The sequence below is a fragment of the Xyrauchen texanus genome, chromosome 16 (genome assembly GCF_025860055.1).
Source record: "Xyrauchen texanus isolate HMW12.3.18 chromosome 16, RBS_HiC_50CHRs, whole genome shotgun sequence".
NCBI lineage: Eukaryota > Metazoa > Chordata > Actinopteri > Cypriniformes > Catostomidae > Xyrauchen > Xyrauchen texanus.
This window is the reverse complement of record NC_068291.1, coordinates 39,854,146-39,878,516: the sequence shown is the minus strand read 5'-3', so window position 1 is coordinate 39,878,516 and position 24,371 is coordinate 39,854,146. Positions and strand designations below refer to the sequence as shown.

At 40.1% G+C, this 24,371-nt stretch overlaps 1 long non-coding RNA gene across 1 annotated transcript; it reads right to left on the bottom strand.

Moving 5' to 3' along the window:
• Positions 1–606: 606 nt before the first annotated feature.
• On the bottom strand, positions 607–15,093 carry LOC127657350 (uncharacterized). Its single transcript, XR_007972268.1, has 4 exons — positions 15,007–15,093; positions 14,807–14,928; positions 14,614–14,693; positions 607–1,830 (listed from the first exon to the last, which is right to left on the bottom strand). It is a non-coding gene; the product is annotated as an uncharacterized LOC127657350 (long non-coding RNA).
• Positions 15,094–24,371: the final 9,278 nt, after the last annotated feature.

Here is a 24,371-nt window from a genome sequence, read left to right as displayed (position 1 = left end):
CCTGTCACTGTCATTTCATATCAAAAGTATTGGAGTACAGATCTAAAGAAAAAAACGATTCAAAATAAAATTTTCCAAAGCCTGTTGCATTTAGTGCATTGTTAACTAATGTGAACAATACTAATATATATATATATATATATATATATATATATATATATATATATATATATAAAGCAATCATTAATTTTAATTCTTGCAAGCCATAAAGGAACACTTAAATGTAACAAGAGAAATGTAATATAAAAAGAAATGCTTTAACGTAACTTTAATGTATTGAAAGTTATATAAGAATAATTTAAATGTTGGCTTGACAAAGGCTTGTCTGAAAGTTATGTATTTTGCTAGATAGATTGGCAGGAAGGTAGGTAAGATGGATGAATGGATGGGTCAATTTCAAAATGCTCACACTTTTTAATGAAAACAGCAAAACCCTGAAACTCTTGTCAGAACTCGTATGATATACTTTTTTTTTTTTTTTTTTTAAATGTAGACTTGTGTTTGCCTTGGAGTGTAATGAGGCCAGTCACAGCACAAGGTGTGAGGAGCAGATGGCTGCATTCACACACTTCTGTCGGAGATTCTCTCTCTCTCTCTCTATTTAAGACCATTGACTGCTCAGTGTCATGTGAAGGGATCAGATTGATCAGATTGAAGAAGTTCAAGGCAAATGTAAATGTAAATTAAACATCAGATAGTTACAGCTGTTCATGTTGAGCGGTCAGGTTAGTTTATTAATAGACATTCATTAGTTAAAGATGTGACTTAATTATAGTCAGTAAATTGAGTATCTAAAATGATTAAACAATGTTTCACAGCTAGTACTGTTGCTAAACATGGAAATATATTTCACCAAGTGATAAAATATTCAGCTATGACAGATAAAATGCATGGAATTGATATTCCTGAAACATTCTAGTTATCCCTCTATAAAATGTATGCAACTCTATCAGCTTGAGCTTTGTTTTGTACAAAATTTCAGTCCAAGATGTGGTAAGTTATTTCGTTATTTTATTTATTTATTAAACCTCACTATTATGACTCAAAAGACATTACTATATTACAGCCTTTTCTGTTAAAGCTAAATTTTTTGTAAAGTTGTTTGAAATGCTTTGTTGTGAAAAGCACTATACAAATAAAAATGACGACTTGACTTTGTACATTTCATACTTATTTTTTTTATTACATTTCAAACTGGAATTTAAGACTAATGTTTAAAAATCTCCTTTTGAATTACATTGATTGAATGTTTGCCATTCAATATCTAACTTTTATCAATTTATTAATATTTGCATTCTGAATTCCAATTAGATTGCAATCCTGTTTCTTATCTATTTGCATAATTAATTGGGATTGGACTTTTCTTTCTTGCAGCGACTTGACCAGATTGTCTCCTTTTTAATGCAAAGACTATGTCACATTGTGCATTAAGTGTCGTGATAACGGGCAAAGTGGCCCTGATGCAGCATTTCATGAATGCAGAACTAAAGCCTCCAACCTCAGCTAACTTAAAACCTTACAACACTGTTTTTTTCTGTCTTTCAAGCAGTGGTATTTCCTTCAGGAATTGCTAATCTAGTTGAAAATGAAACCAGTAAATGTGACATCTTTTCATTGTAGTTCTTCTGTTGTTATACCTTTAATAAGTTATGTCTTAATGATCAAAAACAACTCTTATTTTGAGCACTCTATGTGTCTAGAGTCCTTTAGATTCTTGAAGCTCAACTGCAGTCATGTAGTCCTCAAAGGCTTGTTCTGTCCATCCTAGATGACAGCGAACATCAGCCCCAAGTTTAAAGAGCAGAGCATCTCCAGGCTGCAGCCTCAGGGCTTCAAGAAACACACAGAGAGAGGTGTTAGTGTAAAAAAGTCATTACTTTCTTCTGGCTTAATACCAGTCTCACCTTCTTCTGCATTCATCAGTTTGTCTCTTTTTTACTCTATAAGGGTGTACCATTATTTGTATTGTCTTCACAATAGCAACTTTGTTCACAGTTAGTTTTTCAGGGTTTATTCTTCTCGAGCAGAGGCTAAAATTAATATATCAACACATCAAACTAAGAATATTCTTGACTAAACCATCTCTAACAGTCTGCCAGAGCAATTAGGAGGACATCTACATTTTACTTCACACAAGAGGGACAATTCGCAAGCAATTTACTAAGTGCATTTGCATAAATTACCATAGCTTGGCTGGTACCTTAACAGGCTGTGTTTTGATTTAGAGTGCTCACATAAAGGCAGTTTATGTAGAAATGTAGAAAAACAAATTGTGGAGGTGAGGGTGTGGTCGAGCGCCCATCTGGAGAGAGAGAAAGCCATAAGTCACCCACCTGAGACTGATGATGTTCGCAGTGAGAGACAGGGGAGATAAAAGAAGACCCAGTGCACAGAGAGACTGAAGAGAGAGAGAGAGAGAGAGAGAGAGAGAGAGAGAGAGAGTTGCACGCCAGACACTGTGTTTTCCATATTATAGAGTGTTGTGCTGCAAAGCTAACTTTTGGTTTTTGAGTGTAAAGCTGAAAAGTGATTACCATAATATAATAACTATAATAAAAATGTGTATGATTATGTATTATCAGCTCCCGCTTCCTTCTTATCCCTCACACAACGAACCATGTCAAACTGGTGCCAAAACCCGGCACGAGGAAGATACGCCGCTATGAAGTCATCTTCGCCACTCGAGGAAGTCTTCCGAACCCTCGACAGCATCCACCAGGCTCAACACTCGGATGGAACAGCCGAGAGGACCGACGGGCATTACGAAGCTTGGTACCCCAGGAGGGGGCACACGAAGCGACCCCGGCAGCAGCGTACCCCATGTGATGCTTGCAAAGATGGGGCGCAAGATGATCCGGAGGCCTTTCTGGAGCTTTTCGAGTGCACGGGCCAAGCTCTGGAATGGCAGCAGGTGCAATTTGGCTGTCCACCTCTTACCACTGCTGACTGGGGAGTCCCAACACGTGGCCCAACAACTTCCGGTCGACAACCAACCCGCAGGTCAGCCTCAGTCCAGAGGAGCACTGCCAGTGGTTCCGATCCTTGACGCTGAGAAAAGTCAGCCACCCGTTTGCCTTTGCACAACAGCTCCGTGACGCCTCCCGGCTGTGGGTGCTGGCTGACGAGCCCCGTGATGTTGGAATGTCATCGAACTTGTGATGCAAGAACAATTAATCTCCTGACTACCGAATCGGCAGAGTGTGTCCAGTGCCACCGACCAGAATCGCTTAATGAAGCAGTACAGTTGACAGAAGATCACTTAACAGCATATCTGGGGGACGGCTTGCACCTCTCTCTCTCTTTCTCTCTCTCTCTCTCTCTCTCTCTATGGTCCCTCCCCTTCCCCTTCCTCCGCCCTCCCCTCCTTCCTTCCGACCTAACCCGTTCCCCTGGATATGGTGGAACATTCCCCCGAAACCGGTTTCCGCTCTGCTCATTCTTCCTCTCAGGTGGGGGAAGCTGCTGTCATGGGTGAGGGTGTGAGGTTTGTGCCGGTCTGTTGGATTTGCGGGGAGCCGGGGCAGGTGCGTGAACAGTGCCCGGTGATGTAGGTGGAGATGTTGATCTGAGTCCCTGACACTCCACAGGCCGCCACGAACGAGCCAGGGTGTACCAAATATCCATGAGTATTGGGGGGTACATACCAAGCCTTGGTGGATTCAAGTTGTCACCAAACCTCCATTCATCAATGCTTGGCTCAAATTGTTGTATGGGCGTAAGCCCCATGGCGTGTTAGAAATCATGAAGGAAAATTGGGTGGCTGGACCTTCACAAAGCAAAAATGAAATTCAATATATTCTTGACCTGAGAGCAAAACTCCACACTCTCAGAGAAGAATTGGCTACAGGTGCAAGAACGTCAATCCCAGCTGTATAACAGGGGAGCTTGGCTACGGGAGTTTGCACCAGAAGATAAAGTACTTGTATTGCTGCCCACATCAAACTCAAAATTACTCGCAATGTGGCAAGGGCCCTTTGAGGTCACAAGGCGAGTCAGGGAAGTCGACTATGAGGTTGTGCGTAGGGACAGGGCTCTTCACTTTTACCACCTCAACCTACTAAAACCATGGAGAGAGGCAGTCCCTGTATCCTTTGCGACGATAGTTCCGGAGAGGGGGGAGCTCGGAGTCTAAAAGTCAAGCAGTTCACCCCTATGCCTTGTGGAGACCACCTCTAACAGTCACAGCATACAGAGGTTGCCAGATTGCAAAAAAGTTTCTCTGACATGTTTTCGCCTCTCTCCGGCCACACTAACCTCATAGAACACAACATCGAGACAAACCCATGGGTAGTGGAACGTAGTCAGCCCTACCAGTTACCCGAACACAAAAACAGGTAGTACGTGAAGAATTAAACACCATGCTCGATATGGAGTTAATAGAAGTATCCCACTGTGACTGGGCCAGCCTGGTGATTCTGGTGCCTAAGAGTGATGGCACAGTCCAGTTCTTTGTGGATTATAGAAAAGTCAAGTTTCAGTGTCTTATGGACCGAGTCCTTAGACCGCATGCTTTGTAAGCCGCTGCTAATTTGTATGAAATCATTGTTTACAGTAATGATGGGCAGCAGCATATGCAGCAATTTGTGGGCGGTTCTGAGGTTGCTGTGACGAGCGGGACTCACAGCAAACCTGAAGAAGTGCGCAATTGGCAGGTGGAGGTACGGTGACTGGGGTTCCACTTGGGTCACAGGCAGGTGCGACCCCAAATTGTTAAAACTGCAGTGATCGCGACCTGCCCATGACCCAAGACCATAAAGGGGGTTTCTGGGAATTGCTGGCTACTATCGAAGATTTGTACCTAATTTTTCAGATGTCACCAGCCTGCTGACTGATCTCACTAAGATGGGAGCCCCAGACACGGCCCAGTGGACGGAGTCATGCCAACAAGCTTTCACACAGTTAAAAGCTGCAATTTCTGGCGGGCATGCACTCCACTGATTTCTCTTTTCTTTTTGTTTTACAGACGGATGCATTGTACGTGGGGCTGGGTGCTGTTCTGTCTGTCCCAAGTGGTGGAGACAGAGGAGCACCCGGTGCTGTACATTAGTCAAAAGTTCTCTATGAGAGAGACGAAGTACAGCAACATAAGAGGAGTGTTTGGCCATCAAGTGGGGTCCTCACTCTCTGCTATTATTTGTTGGGAATAGCATCCACCCTCTGTTCAGACTACGCCCCTCTCTAATGGCTCCACCACATGAAGGATGCCAACGCCTGGATCACCTGTTAGTATTTGGCACTCCAGCCATTTAAGTTTGAGGTGGTCCACAGACCGGGGGCACATATGGTTATTGCAGACTTCCTCTCCAAAAAGGGGGGGGGGGGTAGTGGGCATGGTTCCCCTGGCCTGAGTCTGGGTATATGGAGGTGAGGGTGTGGCCACGCACCCATCTGGAGAGAAAGCGGTAAGTAGTTCCACCTAAGACAAATTACTACTAATTACCATTTCTGTGTTCGCAATGAGACACGCGGGAGATGACCCAGTCCACAGAGAGAAGAAGAGAGAGTTGCACACCAGAGACTGTGTTTTCCATATTGTAGTGTTTTGCTGAAAAACTGACTTGTCTTACCTTTTATGCTGCAAAGCAGACTTTAGATTTTTGAGTTGAAAAGCGATTACCATTATTTTGTTAAATAAAACTCTGACAAGCATGGACTGTGGAAACCTGCCCCTGCATCCTCCTTATAACACAATGAACCTTGTCACACTAATTTTTAAGGTGCATGGGATAAGCATTCATTGAGTCTATTTACGGTTCACAAAAATAGAAAGAGTACTTGAAAATGCACACTGCAATGGCAAGTGATTACTCCATTCACGGAGAACAGATTCATTAGTAACCGTAGGCCATATGTTCCCCAATATCCCACCTGTTTCAGACGCAGGCAGAGGGAATTAGTGGTGGGTTTAAAAAAAAAAAAATGTGATTCTTCCTATCAGGAATGCTTCTACATTCTTGCGTTGTGACTTTATATATATACAGCCTGGTGAGAGAAAATCTATAATTGGTGTATACTGTAACCATAGTAACCACCTGCCTCTTTTTTTACAGCAGCGACATGGTTACTGCATTTGTTTTCATTCTGTATATTTAATTTCCAAAGAAACAGCCATGTGGCCAAACCCATCATGCTTTGGTCTACTCGTACGGGCAACTGTGCATTGAAACCATCCATCTGCCACACACACATACACACTCAAACTGAGTAATGATTGCACACATTTACTGTAGCTTTGTGTAGCAAGATTATTAACATTCAGAATTAAGAGGCCTTTAATACCTAAATCATTCTTGCACTAAAAATGCTCAAAATAATTAACTGTTTTGAAAAGGGAAAAATTAATTCATACAAATTTGTTCAAATAAATTCACCTTGATGTATATTTAGAACTTTCCTTCGAATTCACAAATGTGACACCTGTTATGTTACCTGAATTGTTTTACTGTTTTAAGTTTAATGAATGTGTCTCTATAAATGTACAGGAACTTAACTTTAAAGGAAATTCTTCATTCAATAGAAGTTAATCTCAATCAACAGCATTTGTGTCATAATGTTGATTACCGCAAAAATGTATTTTGACTAATCAGTCCTTTCTTTAAAAAAGCAAAAATGGAGGTTACAGGGAGGCACTTACAATGGACGTAAATGGGGCAAATTGTTGGAGCGTTTTAAAGGCAGAAATGTAAAAGTTATAATTTTATAAAAGCACTTACATTAATTCTTCTGTTAAAACCTGTGTACTATTTGATTTAAAAGTTGTTTAAATCATAATTTTTACAGTCGTTTTGGGTTTGTTGACATTAAAGTTGTAAAATTGGCTATAACTTCACAAAGAAAAAGTTAGTATGCTATCAAACTAAAATCAAGTTAACATGCATTTGTTCTGGGGGATGTTCAGGTTTTGATGGTTGCACTAATGTTGGAATGCGGTCTTTATAATCTTGTTTTTGACACACAATATATTTTTTCTTATATGCCAAAATGTTAATATGAGTGGATTGTCTCTCTGTCCACGTGGAATGGGAATGAAAAGAAGGAAGGTTATTTCTCTTCTTAAGCGTAAGATATATGATATAGTGTTTCTTCGAGAAATGCACCTTTCTCTGCAGGAAGCCTAAAAATGTGGAAAGATATGTGGTGGGCATTTTATTTTATAGTGCTGGCTCGAGGAAGAGCAGGGAAGTCATTACATTGATAAGTAAACATCTAAATTTCAAATGTCTCAAACAGAGTAAAGATAAATTAGGAGTCATTATTGTTTTAACTGAAATTCAGGGACAAAGTCTTATTTTGGCTAATATTTATGCACCTAACTTTGATGGTCAGGGCTTTTTTTATAGATCTCGAAGGGATGTTGCAAGCCACTGGCGCCACTTATGATATAATATTGGGAGGAGACTTTAATCTTTTGATGGACTCAGTCCTTGATCATAGTGAAGCAGAAGTGTGCAAGCCCCCTAGAGCAATATTGATGCTTTACAGGATGTGGATAAATCTTGGTCTCACAGATATTTGGAGACTTTTGAACCTATCTGGTAGGGACAATAATTTTTTTTCATCAGTCCATAAGATTTAATCAAGAATAGATTTTTTTAAATATCTAAATCCCTCATTTCATCTATTGTTGATTGCTCAATTGGAAACATTCTAGTCTCAGATCATGCCCTGGTGTGTTTAGAGTGTTGTCACACATGTAGAAATAGAAATCATATTGTTGGCACTTTAATGTATCCCTTTTGCAAAATCCTGAATTCCAACAAATGCTAAAGGCTGAAATCAATGTCTATATGGAGACCAACTGGTCCTCAGTATCCTCTATAGGTGTGGCTTGGGAGGCACTTAAGGCGGTTCTTAGGGGCCAGATCATACAGTATGCCTCATTCACCAAAAAATCCAAAGCACAAGAACTAGTGAAATTGGAAAGGAAAATGAAAAGTGCCAAGGCAGAGCTGAAGCGGCAAATGTCATCTGATGGCCTCAGAGAATTGAAATACAGATATAATTAATATAATATATAATTATACTATTTTGTCATGAAAGGTGGAGTTTAATCTATTCAGGGAAGAAAGTTATACTTTGAGTCGGGGGACAAACCAGGGAAACTTCTGGCTAGAAGTATAAAGCAGAAAAAGCCTTTTTCTACCATTCCCTCAGTGAAATCTGCTGGTGTTGAAATATTTACCTCGGCCATTGATATTAATAATGCTTTTAAAGAATTATATCTTGATCTCTATAGTATCCATCTCTATAGTTCATCTATTGATGAGGATATTAGAAACTTTGTGGAAACATCAGAACTTCCTAAATTGACGATTGAGCAAAAACATTCTCTTGATTCTGAGATAACCTTGGAGAAGCTTGGTGAGGTAATTAAGGCAAGGCTCCAGGGCCAGATGGCTTTGCCAGCTGAATTTTTTAAATCTTATGCTACAGAACTGGCTCCACATTTGGTACAAGTTTATACGGAATCATTAAAGAACTGAAAGCTTCCACCAACCATGACACAAGCCTGGATCAGTCTGATTCTAAAAAGGACAAAGATCCAATCGAGTGAAAGAGTTACCATCCAATTTCCCTGGTCCAGCTGGATGTTAAAATATTGCCAAAAATTTAGGACACCTCTTATACATATATATCAGGTGGGGTTTATTTGGGGCCGTAACTCTTCTGATAACATTAGCCATATCATTAATGTCATGTGGGCAGCGGCGAATGATCAGTCTCCTGTCGCTGCCTCTCACTTGACACCGAAAAGTGTCAAGTCTATGCCTTGCCTCCACAGAATTATTCATTCCCTTTCTTCTCAGGATACAGAGTGAATTGGTATAAATCCAAAGTTTTGGCTCTGACAGCGTACTGCCCGATATTGGCATTTCAACCAGGTGCCTTCCAGTGGCCCAAACAGGGCATTAAGTATTTGGGTATTTTATTCCCAGAAACTGTGGGTCATTTTAATAAAAAGGTTTTTGAGTGATGTGGGTAGATGGGCTTATTTACATTAATCTATGACTGGGAAGTTTAATTTTATTAAAATGAATTTTATTCCAAAATTCAACTACCTGCTACAATCACTCCCTACAGATGTCCCCATTTCTTTTTTCAAGCAATTTGATAGCATAGCAAAGTCCTTCATTTGGAATGGTAAGCATCCCAGATCACACACCAGTAAGCTACATAGGCGATTGACAAAGGTGGGCTAGGCCTACCCAAGATTTTGTTTTATTATTATGCATTCGTTCTCAGACATTTGGCTCATTAGTCGCTTCCACCTGAGAACCCCTCCCTGGTTTTGTATCGAACAGGAAGTTTTTGCCCCTATTTCGCCATTTCAAATCTTTTCTATCAAACTAACCAGAGAAGTTAAGTTACACTGTTATCTCGCATTTGCACTTGGTATGGACAAAAGTGTTCAGAGTGTTTTATTTAAATGTTGCTTCGAGCATATGGCTGAACCCAAAACGATGTTTTAATAAGTCCCCTTTCTGCTGGACAGAGTGGATTGTGAGGGAGGTTAATACGCTCGGTGACTTTTATGAGAGTGGAATGTTGAGGTCCTTTGAAAATGTGGTTCAACATTTTGGGATTCCCAGGTCTCAATTCTTTAGGTATTTACAGCTGCGCCACCTGCTCTGTACTGTTTTTGGAAATAGCATACACCCCCCTAAAGTGGTAGATATTTGGGAGAGGTGATTACTGCTTTTGGAAAAGGTCATGAGGCATCATTGTATTACGCCCTGTTAATTCAGAGTCTGGGGGAAGGAGCTTCAACTTCTCCCAAGAGATTATGGGAGAAAGATTTAAACTTGGTATTGGAGAATGGAGTGAAGTTTCTCAGGGATGGGCTGTGAAGGGAGATTTGTACGTTTTTTTTTTCCTCTTGTCCGTTTTTATTTGTATTTGTATGGGGGGGGGGTCGTCATAGGAAGGGACATATAATTGTATATCATTTGTTTCTGTGTGTGTGTGTGTGTTGTTTCATCAATCCTGTTTTTTGAATCAATAAAATGTTAATAATAAAAAACAACACAGTTTAGAAACAAATGTCACTCCTGATCAAGATGCTAAAAAAACAAAAATAGCCCAACCATCAAAAACATCCGTTGATTTCACTACATTTACGCCTCTCATCCACACTGGAGCAGAGTTTTCAACCACCAAAAATGGAGCTGGAAATGGAAAAAAGCTTTCCATCACTGCATACTTTGAAATAAGCAATTTCAGAGGAAACTGAAAATGAAGTTTTTAAATGAGAATGGATTAGTGTGGGTGTAACCTTAGACAGTAACAGACCATCTGAATGACATGTCAAGCGACTAACCACCATTTGTTTTGTACATGCCGTTAAGGGGGCGGATATACTTAAAAGGGATTATACTACAATAATTCGCTGAAATGGAAAAATATTCATTCAAATAATGTCTCCACAGTCTCCGCAAACAGCTGTATAAAAATAATTTGTATAGACTTGTGAGCAGAATTTGTCTTTTCAAACATAATAAATACTGATTAAAATGGAATATCCACTTCTGCTTGTGAATATCTAATTAATTTGCTACTAAGTGCCTAAAACCAAACTCTAACTCCACTAACTTGGCAAACTTTGGTGAATCCAGCGATAAGTATTAAAATCATTAATTGTATCCACAAGGTACCTTTTAAACACAACTTTGTTGCAAGATGGTCTTGAACAAAACCTGTGTACACTTACTCCTGGATGTTGCATAAAGTCAGCCAATCAGATTTGAGCTGGTGAGCCAGCACTTGCCATTTTTGTGAGCAATATGCATCAAATGTCAGTGAATGGTCTGTGGGTGGTCCATGGGCCATCTGAAGCTAAGACTAGCACACGTATGACTAGTCTGGATTAGTTGATTATAAGGACAACTTTGCTGTATTTTCATCACCTCTCCATTCATCATCTTGACAAAGCTCTCCATAGACATATCATCTTGTATTATCAGATGTAATGAAGCGCAGGCGACAATGAATATTGTTCTGACGTGCAAAGCTCCATGTAAACTGATTAATCATTACTGACATATTAATATCACAAAGGATGTTTAAAAGTTGACACAGAACAATCTTTAAATCCTTGTCCATGAACAAAAAAATATTTCACTCTGTCGTGCAGCTTTTTGGCCTTACTCTCTTATAAAAACCTGTATGATGACTAATGTGTCCTTTTTTATGCATAGGGGCAATAAGAGGTGCACAAAGAATGAGAGATTTCTGAATACCAGCAAATTATTTGGTAGAAGGTTACAGATGAGAGTTTATGTAACTTGAAGCTGAAAGCGTCCGCAGATAACACAAACAGATTAACATCTAAAATATAGAAACAGACAAAAACAATAAAATGTAATGCCTATTCAGAGACATCTCTGAGCAGGTATAGACCTTAAAACTGTAAACCATTATGTCATTTAGAGGGGATAACCATAAAAAGACACTCACCTATCACAAAATTGTCTGTGTCTTGTCTTATAAAACAGCAATTTTATCATAGTAAACACATATTTAATTCCAAAAGGATTGTTTAATGTAAAACATAAAGATTGGTGGAGGGGAGGAGAAAACTCAAAGAAGTCAGTTCACACTATTGTTCACTAAAAAAGTTGAGAATGCAACTTATAATTACGTTTTTGCATAATGAATTGCAGTCTGACAAATTGTGGAATGCAACAATGCATGCAATTGAGTTTACGCTGCTAGAAGTGTCTTGTTCATTTCTGCCTTACACCCCATTTCCACGTGGTATTATAACGCATCTCGGGTGATCCGATCACAGGTGGTCAGGTGAGACACATCGATGTTTACACCTGGTCACTTAAATTTCTCTCCTGTGACCACTTGTGTTACGATTTGGAGGGGAGGGTCTCTGATTTATGATGACATACATCAATCACTATGTCAGTGTGTTACTGCATGATAATAAAGTGCAACAAAGTCAGAAAAGACAAAAAGCACAAAATAAAAAAACTGGTGCACTGTTTCTTCCAGATGCGGTTGAAATTTAATCTAACCACAAACGCAACATGTCAAGCAGAATTATTTCTGATTGGATGGTTATTTCCTTTCAAATCTGATCGTAACTGGTAAACTTTAGACTCTTATATTAGCGCAGCATTTAATTTACAGGTGAGGTGATGCGCTTTACTCCTGCTGGGACACATACAGGATGGATTACTGTTTATACCTTAAATGCGATGTGGTTACCTGTGTTTTTGACCACATTCGTACAGTATGTGGTTTTTGTGATCCGTTCACAAAACGTTTTAGACCCCGTTTAGACCTGTAATCGGATTACCCAAAACGCATCTGAATACCAGGTGCAAATGGGGTCGAAGGGTCAGAGGGAGAGTAATAGTCATGTAAAAATAAATAACAGCTGTTTGTGGTGCAAGAAACCTTGACTAACCTTTTATGCACACCTAAATTAAAAAATTAAATAAAATGCTTCATAAGCAGTAAGTTGGATCTTGTGGGCCCCAGACCAAAAAAACTTGATGGGGCCCCTTGCCACGCCCATCCACTAGTTAATACAAGAATTAACTTAAAATATATGGCATTAAAATGTGATTTTATGGTTTTCACAATATTGTCACTGAATGTCTTAATAGATTTAATCCCAGTGACGTAACTTCCGGCAGTGCAGGCAGGGCAGACGCACAGGAGACCAAGGTCTAATGTGTGTTCACATACAACGCGAAGCGAGCGTTTCACGCATCGCGATTATATACAAAGTCAATGTAATGATGCGAATAGACGGGTGGCACAAATGAAGCGAATGGCGCAACTCGAACACACAAAATCGCTTAATTCGCGTATTCACGTGAGTTGAAATTTTTCAACTCGAGCGAGAAATCCGCATGACGCATTGTCGCGAAAGCCTATCAGCGTTGAGATTGTCCAGATGTCACTGACGTAGTAGCAGAAGAAATCTGTAAAAATGGATGAAAAAATTGTTGTAGCGGTATGTGTGCACACGGAATTGTATGACACAACATCATACATGTACAGAGACCGGACGAAAAGACACCGCTTGGAGGAAAGGGAGCGAGGATGTTGGGACTACCTGGTAAATTCTGAAAATATGAGCGTCTACTTGATTCCAGCAATTGGTTGTACTTTACTATGAACCAAGTCATAGAAGCCCCTCCTCCTGTCCTTTTCCGGAAGAGAAGTGGGAATACTCGCGGGTTCGCTTTACTTGCGCGAATGCAAGTTTAAACACAAATTTATAATACAGCGGTCAAACTCGTGTGACCAAATCGAGGTGTCAATTTTCTTCACGTTGTATGTGAACGCACCATAAGAGAGCCGGTGATGAACAGGTCCTACCTTAAAATATTAACCTTTCTGCACAGTTTATCTGACTATACCTTCGTCAGCATTTATCACATGCCAGAGACTTACCAGAGACATTTACATGGAACTGCTTTGTATTTATAGCTGGACTACACACTATACATCTCGTCCATTTTTATGTATTTATTTATTTTAATAAAAAAAAAAAAATCTAAATTATAGTTTATTATTAACATAACATCTTACTCTAACACTAATTAGAATATTGTATTAGAAATTACTAATTTTAAGCTATACATCAAATGATTCTCTGCATTTTGTGTTCAACATCCTAGACATTCTTGGGAAATCTTACAGCATTACTCAGTGCTTTTAAGGCTACCGTTGCATTATTTTCTCTGCAGTCATAAACTAGTTTCTCCCGCCACGAGAAACCATAATCTCAACCCTGCAAAGAGCTGCAGAGTATCGATGATGCAGCGTCACAGTCAAAGGCATAATATATTTAATGATATTACAAAGCAGAGTAGTTTTTTTTAAGTAAAGTATTTCAGAATAAATAGCACAAGTAATTTGTGGAATTACATTTTTAATAATTTAAGAAATATAAATAAGATATTTGTGGCCGTGTAAACGTGCTTCCTTTTAAAGAGACACAGACACAGCAAGACATCTAATACGGATTCTTTATTTCCAACCGCGCTTGAGAAAGACACGGCATTAATGTCTGTGGTTCCCGTTTGCGTGTAGGCGTTTTACACAACAAAAAAACCCACAACAGCAGCAAAAGAACAAAACAAAATTATAACAGGATGTCAATACTCACAACAATTGTATATCTGAAATACAATATCCCAAAATAACAAAGAAAATAAACAAGAATAAAAGTCAAAATATGTATCTCCTTCCCTTATGATTATTTCACCTTTAGATGACTCAGTAGAGTATTGATTCACATCAGTGTCACTTCACAACTTCCCAAAAGGAGTTACAGATATTCTAAAGTTAAACAAATTACACAGATTATTTATGGAAGTGATTAAACCCCTAATAAACAACGGTAGTGGCTTTTACTTTTCTCTAGAAAAATAAAACAGACAGATTAATAAAGATACATACACATAAGCCACTCATACTTACACATCAGAATAAATCAGTACATTTAACACTTTTCCACATTATATTCCTTCTCTTAAGACAAATTAGAAATTGACTCAGATGAACATTAACACTTCACCACTTATCAGATCTTTCCTTAATTCAATAAATGCATTTGTCATAGAGAACAGTATAAATGACACTCACTTTATGAAGCGCTGCACCGAACAGGAACAGTCACGTGACTAATAATTCACGCGTACGCTCGCGTGTCTCGCTTCTCCCCTCTAACATCATTTGTTACAGAAGAAAGAAGAATCATTTACTTCCCCCTCAGAAATCACAGCATTAAATGTAACAAATAGCACAAATAACTTAAACATCTTAAATGAACACTCACGCTCAATCTCCGTCACGGAGGCCTCTTCAAACTCGCCCCATGAAGATCTCTTGCACACGGAGAAACACAAGTTCGGTGCAACAGTTGAATATTTCAACTGCCCAACGAACTCACTCAAACAACTGCAACCAGTACGAAACCATCAGTTGACATTCATAATTAGTTATGCCTTTTAAAGGTTTTATCAACATATATCTCACCACGAGTGAACTCTCACTCTGTTCCTCATAAATGGCGCTTCTCTCCACTCCGACACACACACCTACTGACACCTGCGCATAGGGATCTCTAACATCGGACACTACATCACGCTCTCTTTTGGATACTTCACCACACATATTCACAAGGGTGACCCCTAGGGGTATGTAGTCCAATTGCAGGCTATTGTTGGCCTGGTCACATATTTATACAAATTTCTGAAAAGGTTCCTTGAGAGGATACATTTTAAGGTAGGGCTCTTCATCAAGGACCCCCTTAGACCACAGGCCCCAGTGCGGCTGCCCTACCTGCACTGCCGATAGTTAAGCAACTGTTCAAAAGTTAGAATTTGGCATCTTTAATAAAACATCCCTTCCAATGACTCACCTTCAGTAAAGTGCATCTTGGCTGATTGGTACTCTCCGAGAGTGCAGTGCAGGTTGGCTCTATTAAAGTAGGCATGTGCTGAGAGATGATTGAAGCTGAGAGCCTCATTGAAATCCTGCAGGGCTTATGGAAGCTTCCGTAGTACAGTGTGTGTGATAGCTCGGTTCAGGATCACAGACTCATCTGAGGGCTCTAGCTAAAGCTTTTCTTTGCAGAAAGAAAGAGGCTCATGATATACGTCAGTGGCTCTCTTCCCAAGTATCTCAAGAGAATAGAGTGCCAGCAGTGAATTGTCTCAGGTTTTACCTGCTCAAACTGTCCATTATAAAAGAAGAGGTTGGGTGCATTGAAGTAAGCCAGGACATATTTGGGGTTGAGACTGATCGCTTTGTGATAGTCCTTCATGGAACTGCATCAATCCCCCATGACCTCGGTTTGTGAAGAGCTGCTCTGAGAGAGCATCACACTCATATCAGAACTCATAAAGAAGAAGAGGTATTAAAGAAATGTTCCAGGTTGAAAATAAATTGAGACAGCATTTGTTGCTTAATGATATTAGGCAAATCTTTTAAATTAACTCACTTACAATGGACATAAATAGGTTTAAAGCTGTAAAGTTACTTGCTTGAGTATTTATTAGTCTAAGGATCTTCTGGTTACAAATGTAATTCCTGTGCATGTAAACAGTAATTTTGTAGTATCCTTGCACATACAAACGTTACCAGCTTTACGTGAACATTACAGTTGAAGTTGAAAATTTCCAAGAAATTTTGGATATCATTTTGATACAGTATGTATTTTAGTTCCCCTTCTGTCGCTCTCTCCACGTTGTGTCGGAGAAGCGACACTAGGAGTCTCTCTTGAGCGCCGATATTCACCTCTGACCTATTGAAAAGGGCCAATGAGAGTTGGCAGTCAGTATTTGCATACCCCGCCCCCGCATATGGGTATATAAGCGGGGCAAATACGGAAGTTTAGTCAGAAAATTTCTTCGGAGCCGATGGTCTGTTTGCAGTCTGCTGCGAGAATACACACCCTGAACGTTCCTGTATCTCTGACGATCTGCTTGCTGTTGGATTTGACGGCGCACAACAGCGGCTTTCTCTGTACTTTGCACGGCGTGCATTGTTGCCCCTGAGGCTTCGACAGCGCAGACACACACACACACACTGTGTATTAAAAGAGTGATTTCCTTTAAAAAAGCTAATTTCTCTAAAAGAGCAAACACAGCGGCCTTTTTGAAAGTCCTTTTAAGGACGCATCTTTTTCAAGATGCCTTTCCGCCCCTGTGTCGTTCCTGGATGCGGTAGCAGTCTCTCCGCTTCAGACGGCCACAGGCGCTGTCTCGTGTGTTTGGGCCGCGATCACACCGAGGCGGCGTTTGTGGATGGTTCATGTTCTCACTGCGAGAACATGACCATGACCACGTTGCGGTCGCGGCTTGCTTTCAATAGAAAGCAAGCCACCCCAGCCACACCCTTCTTCCCACGGGATTGAGGACGATGCGGTTGGCGCTGGGGGCGGCAGCGGGTGCGGTTTCGCCGGGTAGCCCCCCGCGAACCTCCTGTTCCCCGACACGCTCGCTGGTCCCCGTCCAAGCTCGCGGCGATAGCGGCTCGCCTTACGGCCTGGCCGTCTATCCTCCCGAGTCTGAAGCAGATGAGCTTGCCGCTGCATCGGAGAGTGCGGTGTCTGATGCCGAGGACTCCCCTGGACTGCCGCCTTCGGGCCAGCAGGCCCAGGCTGAGGCCGACGCTCAGATGTCCGACATGCTTTCCGGGCGCCGTGAGCGTGGGGTTGGATTGGAACCCTCCATCCTCCCCACAGCCTTCACGGTTGGATGATTGGTTCCTGGGGGCAGCGCCGTTCGTGGCCACGCATCCCCCGGTCCCGTTTTTCCCGGAGGTGCATGATGAGCTGACGTCTACGTGGAGAGCCCGCTCTCCGCTCGTCTAGGTGCCACCCGCTCCACTCTCTCCACCCTCGACGGCGGAGAGCGCCACGGATACGAGGCGATTCCCCAGGTCGATAGGGCAGTTGCGCACCATCTATGCCCCGGTAGCCCTACCTCCTGGCGTGGTCGCCCCGTACTCCCATCCAAGCCCTGTAGGACAACATCCTCGCTCAACGCGAGAGCCTACAGTGCGGCTGGACGCGCTGCCTCCGCCCTGCATGCGATGGCCCTCCTGCAAGTCCACCAGGCCAAAGCTCTCAGAAGCATGCACGGGGGTGGACCTGATTCTGATGTGCTGCAGGAACTGCGTTCAGCGACCGACCTCGCCCTGAGAGCGACGAAGGCCACAGCGCAGGCACTCGGACAGACGATGGCCACCCTAGTGGTCCAGGAACGCCATCTTTGGCTCAATCTGGTCGAGATGCGTGAGGCCGACAAGAACCGCTACCTGGACGCACCTGTCTCCCAGATTGGCCTTTTCGGCGACACCGTCGAGGACTTCGCCCAACAGTTCTCCGCGGTGAAGAAGCAGACGGAGGCCATCTCCCATATCATGCCCCGCCGCAGACCTGCCGCTAAGGGACCTGCCCCGTCTGCCCGCCGAGGGCGTCCCCCTGCGAAGAAACCAGCTCCTGCTCCGCCTCAACCCGGGCCCAGCTCTCAGCCCCAGCGTCGAGCACCCTGCAGGAGGCGCATGCTGGCCTCCCAGCTCGCAGTTGGCGGTCTCAAACCCCACTGTGTTTCAGCAGCCGGTAGGCGACTCTTGCGCCCCTGGCAGCGGCCCTGACCGCTCCAGGTGGTCGGTTAGGAGCCCCTTCTCCCCTCACGGTCGGCGCTCCATTGGGGTGGACTGTAGTTGCGAGAACTCTACTACGTCGTATCCTCCTCCTTCCCGGGTTTCGGCACCAGTGTAAAGGGATCAATGGAAAAGAGGAGGCGAGAACCGACTTGTCAATATAAATGATAATTTAATGAAAATTAAACCAATATATTGTGAGGGAAGAGGCAAAGATAATGAGGGCAAGAATTAATTTTTTGAACTTTAGGGTTTGTTGACATTACATCGTCATGGCAACGAACTTGTACAATTTTCTATAATTTTACACAGAAAAGGTTAGTAAGCAAGGTTAGTAATGTATACATGCATATTGTTGATTTCTTATGCCTATACATTTGAAATTGTGAGTATTTTAGCGTTTACACATTGGCCCCTTTGACTTCCATTGTAAATGCCTTACAGGAACCCAGATTTTTGCTTTTATTTTTTTTTTATGAAAAATTTATTTTTGTGGTAATCAATATTGACACTCATATTTTTTTACAAAAAAAATACACTGCCTGGCCAAAAAAAAAAAAAAAAAAGTAGCAGTTTGAAAAAAAGGCAGTGGTATGATCTGGGGTTGCTTCAGTTGATCAGGTCTAGGCTCAGCAACGTTACGCAGCAATAAAATGAAGTCAGCTGACAACCTGACTGTACTGAATGACCAGGTTATCACATCGATGGAGTTTTTCTTCCCAGACGGCATGGGCATATTCCAGAATGAGAATGCCAAGATTGATCAGGCTCAAATTGTGAAAGAGTGGTTCAGGGAGCAAGGCTGTTGGATGTGCTAGAGAAGACTTTACGGAGTGGTTCGACTCTCCTGTCACCAATACAAGATCTCAGCCAAAAATGAATGCAACTGGACAGAAATAAATGTTGCGACATTGCATAAGGTTGTCAGTGTTTTTGCGCCAGTGTTTTTATAATGCATATAATAAACACTAATAACAAAATCAAAATGTAATAATTTTTATTTTTTATTTTGTTAAAGATTACTCAAATAAATGTTATGGCATGTTGTTATGAATTTGAAATTCGTAAATCATAAAATATTTTTGAAGTGCAAAATTACAAGAACAATAATGAGGATGTTGTCAACATGCTTGCCATTTAAGCTTTTGAGAAGGTTTTTATAGAATTTTAAACAATAATCCTACTTCAGCTCAAATGCTTGCACAGAATATGAAATTAGTTGTAGAACTGATGAATTATACAATAAATTATGGAGTAGTCAAGTAGTGTATTTGGGCATTTAAATTCATACCCTCTACCATGATTCCAAAATATACATATTTTGGGCATGGTTGTCCACAGGGATATTTACAGTAAGCGTATTACAAGCTAACAAATTATATTAGAGTGATATATGAATGAAATAAAATCACAGTTGACAATAGACAAGATTTCAATTTCAGAAATATGAGACAACATGACCTGCCCATGCCATCAAGGAAATTAACTGTATATAAAAGGATATTGCAGCATCTGAAGATACAAATATTGATGCCTGATCAATTCATATAAGTACAGTAAATAAATCTTTACAATATAATGCATTAGCAGTACCATGCGTGTTTAGAGTTTCAGAGTTTATAGAGTGTTAACAATATCAAAAACTGTCTTTAGATTTGCTAAAATATCAAAGTTTCCATTAAAAGTTTCATACATTTCTTTCCATGATGAAATAAGCTAAGCTATGCAATCCATGTTCATTTTAAAACTCTATACTCTTACTGTCTGTCAACAATTGTCTCATGTGTCTACTTCTATTTCACCAAAGGAATTGTAGTGGAAACATATGAGACAATACAGATACTTAAATTAAACCACTCAATTTAAAATCTCCTCTGGGTTGTTAAAAACAAGAAAATTCTCTATGTACTACCTGTAAGTAGTGTGCCAGGCCAATGCGAGCTCTAGAACAGAGTGGATTGAGATGCAGGGCAGAGAGGAAATTCTGTGCCTGCTTCCTGGCCTGATCGTGCCCGTGATCCATAAAGACATTACCTCTCCCCACATATGAGTTCTGCAAGAAGGGATTGAGTCTCAACTCTTCACTGTAAGAGTCCAACTTCCTCTAACTGGCCATGTCTTGAAAACAAAGTAAATCATAATACTTAAAGGATTAGTTCATACAAAAATAAAATCCACTCATGATTTACTTTCCTTTAAGCCACCCCAGATATGTATGACTTTCCTTCTTCAGCACAACCGAAGTTAAGATTTTTACAAGCACATTTCAGCTCTGTTTATCCATACAATGCAAGTAAATGGGCACCACCAGTCTGCTGTCTGTTAGATGGTCCAAAAGGCCTATTTAGGCAGCATAAAAGTAATCCACACAACTCCAGTCGATCAAATAATATCTCCTGAATCAAACCGATAGATTTGTGTAAAAAATAAATGGACAATTAAAACATTTTAATCTTTATAAAATAAAAATAGCATCACGTGACGTAAGCGTAATGGCGAGCTCATGCGAGAAGTTGGAAGCACACACTTTAAATCCAATAGAGGAACGAATGTCACTGGCCGGAAGCAACAATTTAAAGTTAGTAACATTTGAATTATCATTTGTTTCTTACACCAACCTATTGATTTTCTGCATAAGACATAAATTGATCGACTGGAGACGAGTGGATTACTTTTATGCTGTCTAAATATGCCTTTTGGACCATCAGACAGACAGCAGACTGATGGCACCCATTTACTTGCATTGTATGGATAAACAGAGCTGAAACGTGCTTATAAAAATCTTCACTTCACTACTGCTGAAGAAAGAGAGTCATACACATCTGGGATGGCATAAAGGTGTGTAAATCATGAGAATTTTCATTTTTGGGTGAACTATCCCTTTAATTGGATCTTTTTCACTGCCGGTGCACATGCACATATTTGCAAAACCTGTGTGGAAACAGTTTCATACAAATCATCAATAATTTTGCACTTACCTTTTCTTTGACACACATTCTGATTTTATACTCAAACTGCACATATGCAAAGATCATTAATGGTGGTCTTAGAAACGTGGAATGTGTTAAGCCAGCATGTTTGTTTATAAAACATAATATTTAAAATGCAATAATTTTATAGCATAACATATGTATGTTAATTATTCGCAAGTGGAAATTAGCAACAGTTTCATTTTCAGAAAGGTTTTGTTGAACAATTAACACTGAATTCAAGAGTTTCTTCATAAATTGGTACGTATGTCCTCCTTCGTCTTTAATGACAACATGCACTCGAGCTGGCATGAACAAAACTGGATGATCATGTACAGTATATCAGCATGATTTGAGAATATTTCAATGATCATCTCATATTTTCTAGTTTATTTCAAATTTCATGTTTTAATGGTGATTTTGTATCAGGCTCACACTTTTGAAACCCACTATGTGTGCTTTTACACTTTTCCCTTAATTATGCAGTCTGAAAGTCATCGTTGTTGTGGTTTAAGTAGCGGGTATGCTTGGATGAACATCTTAAACATTGATAAGTGTTACATCATGTGTAAAAAGAAACAAATAAAACAAGAAAATATAGGCTTTCATCTGCTCTATGTGACCGCGTCCTAGGTTGCCAACCCCTGTTGTAGGCCATATGAAAAGTTGACATCATACTGTATATTAGGCACCAAGTCAGTTTGAATCAGTGCTGGGTCGATTACTTCTGAATTGTAATCCGGTACAGTCTACAAATTACATGACTTACCACTCCATCTACGGTGTAATTATAGCCACCTGGCTGATGGCACATATCAGGTCTGTGTATGCAATTCCACAATTGAATGCATATGAACCCAAGCACCTTTTAAACGCTGATACAAAAAAAGTATGGACTATATAAGGAATGCTCTAACAGCACCATTTCAAATGCAGATCACGTTCACATCTGCACGATAAGCTGCAGAGTTCACAATTCATTAATGTCATACAAGCTTTCAGGACATCATTAATAATGCAGTCATTAGCGTATGCAGTTTTTTCAATCAAATCATGCTTCAGGACTATGCGAAAAAATAATTTTCCTTAAATTTTTATAATATATTTTTTATAATCATATTTTTTTTTTCCTGAGATCCACCTATAAGTCAAGCATTCTTGCAACAAAACAGTTTACATTAAGTTTTACACATCCATTTCCACCCTCCCTATGACCCTTAAATTGAAACAGGCCGTTATTGCTGGACCTTTAAGACTTCTACACACCTAGCCCCTTTGCATGTGAAATGAGTAGGAGCCGTTCACATCGAATTTGTGTTTGTGTCCGTTTGTATAGTTTTTTTAATCTAAACATGTGTAAACATATTTGACCATTGTGCATCTCTCTTTTTTCTACACTGTCACGTGCAGGAACCATGTTAAAAAGTTAAAAGAACATCAACTTTTAAAAACGTGTCTCAAAACACCTATGTTCTGTTCTATTCGTTGCACTACGTCTAACTTTAGCACAAGGATGCATTATGTGTAAACGGACACTTATAGTTTTATATACAATATCAATCCAATAACAACCTCCTTATAACTTCACTGTGACTGGGCAGGGCACATCGCTGAACAATGAAAAGACATTGACTCTAGTTCAGAATTCAAAAATTCATCCGTATTGAAATAAACAGTTTTTGCTGCATAGATTCAATAGATGGTTTGTCTTGGAGAGAGAAGTAAGTTTTGAGTACTGAAACTATATTTATATAGTATTTGGAGTTCTTTAATTAATGTTTTTAACCCTTTAAAAGGATAGTTCACAAAAAATTTTTTTTAACCCTTTAAAAGGATAGTTCACCAAAAAAAACTTTTTTTTAACCCTTTAAAAGGATAGTTCACCAAAATAATTTTTTTTAACCCTTTAAAAGGATAGTTCACCAAAAAAAACTTTTTTTTTTAACCCTTTAAAAGGATAGTTCACCAAAAAATGAAAATTCTCTAATCATTTACTCACCATCACAGATGATTATGACTTTCTCTCTTCTGCTGAACACAAACAAAGATTTTGATGAGAATATCTCAGCTCTGTAGGTCCATACAATGCAAGTGAATAGTGACCAGACCTTTGAAGCCCAAATATCACATAAATGCCACATAAAAGTAATCCATAAGAGTCCAATGTTGAAATACATATCTTCAGAAGTGATAGGTGTGGGTGAGAAAAAGATACATATTTAAGTCCTTTTTTACCATAAATCTCCACTTTCACTTTCAAAATGTGAATGAATGTTAAATTGAAAGTGGTCTTCAAAGTTTTGGTCACCATTCACTTTCAATGTATGGACCCAAAGAGCTGAGATATTCTTCTAAAAATCTTTATTTGTGTTCTGCAGAAGAAAAAAGTCATAAACATCTGGGATGGCACGAGGGTGAGTAAACGATGACAGAATATTCATTTTTGGGTGAACTGTCCCTTTAAGAACAATATTATACAAATCTCCTTATTTATGTGGTATGTTTCAGCTGTCATTTGAAAAAACAGAATAAAAAGGATGTGATCTTTGGAGGGGCACTTTTATGTTTAGGGGGAAAACGTTAATCGGTTCGCCATCAGTCCTGGGCCGGAGAGCTCCTTGATCGTTTCATGTCAGTCAGGTCTGGGGCATCCGAAGTTTCTGGGGACACTCGAGGTAAAACTAGGCCTGGCAATAGGTATAACATGCTGTGGCGTTATTAATAAAATTGAAAATAAACACTCGCCTGTGGTGATTACTCCCAGTACGTGGTGAATTTCTGCATTCTCTTGTGATTTCTGTGCTGCATCTTTAAAATCCTAAAGCAAATGACAACATTGCGCATTACAATTATTTTAACATATAAAATATTACATTAGGAATAGATATACACAGCAAAAGAAGTACTTGGAGTACAACTAATGCTTCTGTGATGCTTTTAAAGTCAATATGAAATCAAAATTAATTGTATTTACTTTCTTAATTCACATTCCTGGTCTTACTGTGCATGATTCATCAGTGCTTGTCATTTCTAAGAATTCACATTTGTCATGGTTCATAAATCCTGTCTCTTCCTCATCTCGTGCTCTGTTGTTTACATGTGTGTGTGTGTGTTTGTGTGTGGATGTGTGTGGGCGTGACTGCTCGTTTACGTGTTCAGCGATCAGCTGTAATCACTTCCCTTCACCAGCTGCAACCCATTTCGTCATCCTTAAATACTCACCACTTTCTCATCTCTTTGTCAGATCGTTGTTTTGTGATG